Here is a 6,347-nt window from a genome sequence, read left to right on the forward strand (position 1 = left end):
AGGGTCCCTCATCTCAGCACAGCTCTCCTGGCGTGGATCTAGAGCAGGGGATTGCTGCTCCCAGGGAAAGAGCAGCTGGCATGGGCTGAGGGTGAGGAGGACCGAGCTCTGGGAAGTCCAGGAGAAGCTCCAGTCGTGCACTGCTGAGCCTGAGAAGGTGTGGAGGTGCCCAAGGCCAGCTTGGATGAGGTTTGGAGCACCCTGGGACAGTGGAAGGTGTCCCTGCCCATGGCAGGGATGGGCTTTAAGGTCCCTTCCAACAAAACCATTCTGTAATTCCAAACAAATCATGCTTTTCCCTTCTCCAGATGCTGGTCCCGGTAAGGACACAGAGCAGGAAGCTCCAGAGGGCTCCAATTCCCCCAAAATGCAGAAAATTCCCCTCAGCTGCCTGAGCTGGCAGAAAATTTGGTTTTTTTTTTGCAGAGCTCCTTACCACAAGTGGCAAGAGGGGAAGTGCTGCCTTCCAGATTTTAGGGCTATCAGTTCCTCACAGCTGTTGAGCAAAGGATCCCCCAAAAGTGCCCAGAGACCTCTGGGAATTGGTGGCATCACCCCTGGGAGATACAGAGTGGGACCAGATCCTTCTCACACCTTACAGGACCCCAGTGCTCCCCAAAACCACCCAGGCTGAGCAAGGCGGATGCTGCAGGGAGGGGATTCCCTGGAAAAAAGGCAGTTTATGCTTTCTCATGGTGTTTTTTTAACCAAAGGATAAGAAGGGAAGAGCAGCCAGGCTGCTGGCAGCACATGGAGCTCCAAGCAGTTCTTGTGGTTCAAGGGAAGCTGGAGGCTCCAGGAATAATTTGGGATGGGAAACCCCAGGAAAAAAGGCAGTTCATGCTTTCTCATGGTGTTTTTTAACCAAAGGATAAGAAGGGCTGGCTGCTGCATCCAGCACATGAAGCTCCAAGCAGCTCTTGGGGTTCAGGGGAAGCTGGAGGCTCCAGGAATTATTTGGGATGGGGAACCCCAGGTGGGGTTTGCTCCATCCCACCTCAATTCAGGGCTGGAGAGGGGCACAGAGGGATGGGATTCAGGGCTGGAGAGGGGCACAGAGGGATGGGATTCAGGGCTGGAGAGGGGCATGGAGGGGCAGGATTCAGGGCTGGAGAGGGGCGTGGAGGGGCAGGATTCAGGGCAGGATTCAGGGCTGGAGAGGGGCACGGAGGGGCAGGATTCAGGGCAGGATTCAGGGCTGGAGAGGGGCACAGAGGGATGGGATTCAGGGCTGGAGAGGGGCATGGAGGGGCAGGATTCAGGGCTGGAGAGGGGCATGGAGGGGCATGGAGGGGCAGGATTCAGGGCTGGAGAGGGGCACGGAGGGATGGCATTCAGGGCTGTCCCTCTGCTGCCAGCTGGGATGGTTGGGAAGGCACAGCCCGAGTTTTCCCAGCGCTGGCTGCTGTCAGGACAGATCAGCAGAGTGGACACCGAGGTGACCTTTGGATGTTTCTAAATCAAAGCCAACCACGATGGCTCAGCAAGAAAAAAGAAAAGCAGCTTTTGCCCCGCCACAGCAGGAATCACATTTTTCTCTCCCTTTGCTGCGAGTTTACGGCATCTCCCAAAAATGAGACTTCTGCTCCACTTGGACAAAGAAATTCCTGCCTGGGCTGCACCCACGGTCAAAGATTAACTCGGATTCCCAACCCCCTCAGGCCTGGAAAGGGCAGGAAATGCCTCTGGTCCCACCACCAAAAATGGAAATCTGCCTTGGGAAGTGCTCATCACCCCACAATCACCTTCCTCTCTCCTTGGAGATGCTTTGGCACCAGGATGTTCTCTGCTTCCCAAGGGGCAGCACCCAGGGATTTCCCCAGGCTGGAGCCGTGGTGACGGAATAGGACAAGAGAATCCCATCCTGCAGCAGAGAATATAGAGAATATAGAGAATATAGAGAATATAGAGAGTATAGAGAATATAGAAAATAATATAGAGAATATAGACTATAGAAAATACAGAGAATATAGAAAATATAGAGAATATAGACTATAGAAAATATAGCGAATATAGAGAATCTAGAAAATATAGAGAATATAGAGAATATAGAAAATAATATAGAGAATATAGGGAATATAGACTATAGAAAATATAGAGAATATAGAGAATAATATAGAGAATATAGAGAATACAGACTATAGAAAATATAGCAAATATAGAGAATATAGAGAACATAAAAAATAATATAGAGAATACAGGGAATATAGAGAATATGGGGAATACAGAGAATGGAGAATGTGGAGAATGTAGAGAATAGAATATAGAGAATATAGTGAATATAGAGAAAATAGACAATACAGAGAATGTAGAGAATACAGAGAATATAGGAAATAGAGAGAATATAATATAGAGAACATAGAGAATAGAATATAGAGGATATAGAAGATATAGAGGATATCCATCTGCAGCTCCTGGATGTGGGCAGGGAGGGAAAGGCACACTGAGCAGAGAGTGAGAAGCCTTAAAGCTGCCAGCACAGAGTTCCCATCCCTGGAGGGGGTAAAGGAGCAGATGTGGCACTTGGGGACAGGATTTAGGGGTAAAGATGTGGATGTGGCACCTGGGGACAGGATTTAGGGTGGACAGGGGAACAGGTTTGTACCAACCACCACCTTTAAAACCAACAAGAATGAGAGGACACAGAGTCAAACTCTTTATTTCCTTTGAAACAGGGGTTCAAATCCTCAGTTACAAAGTCCAGTCTGGCAGTACAAGCTGGGACCCCCCAGCCCCTCGGGGCCGTGGGGGTTGTTGGGATTTACAAGGCACTGCAAGAACACGACAGAAACCCCCAAAGGGCTGGGATTGGTGCTCCAGGAGCCCTGACGAGCACAAGGCGACACCTGAGATGCCCACACAGACACTGGGTGGCTTCACGAGGGACACGCGGAGGACCCCAGGGCTGGGACAGGGTCAGGACAAACAGCTCGCCCCAAGAGGAGACAGCAAAACCATCAGGAATCGGGTTAACCCAACCAAAAACGAGGATGGAACAGCAAAATAATCAGGAATTGGATTAACCCAAACAAAAGTGAAGATGGAGCAGTAAAACCCTCAGGAATTGGGTTAACCCAACAAAAAAATGAGGATGGAAGAGCAAAACCCTCAGGAATTGGGTTAACCCAACCAAAAATGAAGATGGGAACAGCAAAACCATCAGGAATTGGGTTAACCCAACCAAAAATGAGGATGGAAGAGTAAAACCATCAGGAATTGGGTTAACTCAACCAAGAAGGGAGGATGGAACAGCAAAATAATCAGGAATTGGGTTAACTCAACAAAAAATGAGGATGGAAGAGTAAAACCCTCAGGAATTGGGTTAACTCAACCAAAAATGAAGATGGAGCAGTAAAAAAATCAGGAATTGGGTTAACCCAACCAAAAATGAGGATGGAAGAGTAAAACCATCAGGAATTGGGTTAACCCAACCAAAAATGAAGATGGGAACAGCAAAACCATCAGGAATTGGGTTAACCCAACCAAAAATGAGGATGGAAGAGTAAAACCATCAGGAATTGGGTTAACCCAACCAAAAATGAAGATGGGAACAGCAAAACCATCAGGAATTGGGTTAACCCAACCAAAAATGAAGATGGAAGAGTAAAACCATCAGGAATTGGGTTAACTCAACCAAGAAGGGAGGATGGAACAGCAAAATAATCAGGAATTGGGTTAACTCAACCAAAAATGAGGATGGAAGAGTAAAACCATCAGGAATTGGGTTAACTCAACCAAAAATGAAGATGGAGCAGTAAAAAAATCAGGAATTGGGTTAACCCAACCAAAAATGAGGATGGAAGAGTAAAACCATCAGGAATTGGGTTAACGCAACCAAGAAGGGAGGATGGAACAGCAAAATAATCAGGAATTGGGTTAACTCAACAAAAAATGAAGACGGAAGAGTAAAACCATCAGGAATTGGGTTAACCCAACCAAAAATGAAGATGGGAACAGCAAAACCATCAGGAATTGGGTTAACCCAACCAAAAGCGAGGATGGAAGAGTAAAACCCTCAGGAATTGGGTTAACTCAACCAAAAGCGAGGATGGAGCAGCAAATTCTGCTTGCCGCCCGTGTGAGTGTGAGCACACCTGGGGAACCCAGCGCAGCCTCCGAGGAGCACCCAGGGACAAGAACGGGGATTCCAGCCCAATTTCCCCACCCCACGCTGGGTAAACCCATCCCCAGCGCCACCCTGCTGCCTCCCAGCCAAGGCACTCCCTGATCGTCAGAGTAAACATTTGCGATTGAAGAGGCTGGTGCAGTCGAGGGCCCGAAGGTGGAATCTGAATCGGAGTTTTTCTGTAAGGGCAGCGGCAGTTTCATTTCCCACCATCCATTCCCATCTGCGGGGAGGCGTTTCCTTCCCTGTTTTGCCTTAAAAATAAACTGGTTTGTTCCCGGGTTTTAGTGAACACCTTGAAGAATTAACAACGCCCTCAGCTCTGGGGTTTTGGCAGAATTTCCCTTTCAGCACGTAAGACACTCATCAGGCAGGAATACAAGTTTGTTTTTTTTTTTTAATGAAAAAGTGCACTTCATACTGCAAAAGAAATTAGGGATTCTGGTGCAAAAATAAGAAATTCATCTAGATCAAGATGAGTATTTATGGTATCAACAAGGGGGGGTTTCCTCCAAGTCAATAAATTTAGAAAGAGCCTTTGCAACTCTGAAATTCCTATTGTTAAAATAAAATTAAACTGTTAAAATATTATTGGATAAAATATTAAAGTAAAAGGAGATAAGAGGGGGGGAGTTCCTTTGGGAAAGGATCTGTACAAATTCATTGCTGACAGCTTCACCTGCGCCGTGGGGTGAAATATGGAAATCAGAATGAAAAAAACAAACCCACAGAAAATACTTTTTATGCCTAAAGATGCTGATTTTCAGCCAGATTTCGGACACCACCACTCCCCCCTGCAGCAGCTCCGTGTCTGAGCCTTGGCTGGAGCGAGAGATCCAGGAATTAAAAGGAATTAACCCACAACCCCCCATGGCCAGCCCATCATCATCATCATCATCACTGCTGCAGCTCCTGTGGGATTCACCCAATTCCCTCCTTTCCAGGCTTTTCCTAAAAAAAATTCCTTAAAAAACTCCCCCGACCACGGCAAGGAGTCAGGGAAGCCCGGGATGCTTTGGGTTGGAAGGGACCTCAGAGATCACCCAGATCCAGCTCAGTCGAGGTTATCTGAGCATCAGAAGAAATCCTGTGGATTTTTAACTTTTTTTTTGGTTTTTTTTTTTCCCCAGACCTTTCCTTACCCAAACCAACATCCCTGGGAGCCTGTGCCGCGTGAGCAGCTGGAATCTCCTGGGATAATCCCAATTTCCAGCTGCTGAGGCACTGGGAGGGTCAGTGCAGACATGGGGAGGGGTTGGACGCTCCATCCACACCTGGCCCCAGGTGAGCTCGGCCACAAACGGGGATTTCCCGCAGCACCAATCCCACCGAGGTGACGATTCCCACATCCCAAGGAACAATTTCCTGTCCTGGCCATCACCATCCCCACAGCTCCCAAATTCATCCCAAAGCGCAGCAACTTTATTTTAGGTTTTTTTTTTTTTTTTTTTTTTTTAAATGATGTCTCCAAGCCTGCAGGGAATAACTGGAATAACTGTGGGAGCTCAGCAGCCTCTGTCACTACCTCACCCCAAACCCTCTTCCTGACCTTTCCGTCCCTTCCCACCTCTCCCTCTGCTTGGCAGCTTGGGGGATGCTCCAGGGAAGGTGAACTCCAATTTTCGCTCCCAAAAACCCCAAAAAAAAAAAGTTTAACCACCCCACAGAACCCCTCAGGCTGGGAGGGATCCCCAAGGATCAAATCCCACAGGAATTCCTGAGGCCAAGAGCCTCCCAAACTCTTTTTTCCTGAGGTTTTAAATCAGATTTCCAAATTTTAATTCACCTCCAGGAATTCCTGAGGCCAAGAGCCTCCCAAGCTCATTTTTCCTGAGGTTTTAAATCAGATTCTCAATTTTAATTAATCTCCAGGAATTCTTGAGGCCAAAAGTCTCCCAAGCTCCTTTTTCGTGGGGTTTTAAATGCAAATTTACAAATTTTAATTCACCTCCAGGAATTCTTGAGGCCAAGAGCCTCCCAAAGCTCTTTTTTCCTGAGGTTTCAAATCAGATTTCCAAATTTTAATTCACCTCCAGGAATTCCTGAGGCCAAGAGCCTCCCAAGCTCCTTTTTCCTGGGATTTTAAATCAGATTCTCAATTTTAATTAATCTCCAGGAATTCTTGAGGCCAAAAGTCTCCCAAGCTCATTTTTCTTGAGGTTTTAAATCAGATTTCCAAGTTTTAATTCATCTCCAGGAATTCCTGAGGCCAAGAGCCTCC

This window comes from Camarhynchus parvulus, chromosome 28, assembly GCF_901933205.1.
Source record: "Camarhynchus parvulus chromosome 28, STF_HiC, whole genome shotgun sequence".
Lineage (NCBI taxonomy): Eukaryota > Metazoa > Chordata > Aves > Passeriformes > Thraupidae > Camarhynchus > Camarhynchus parvulus.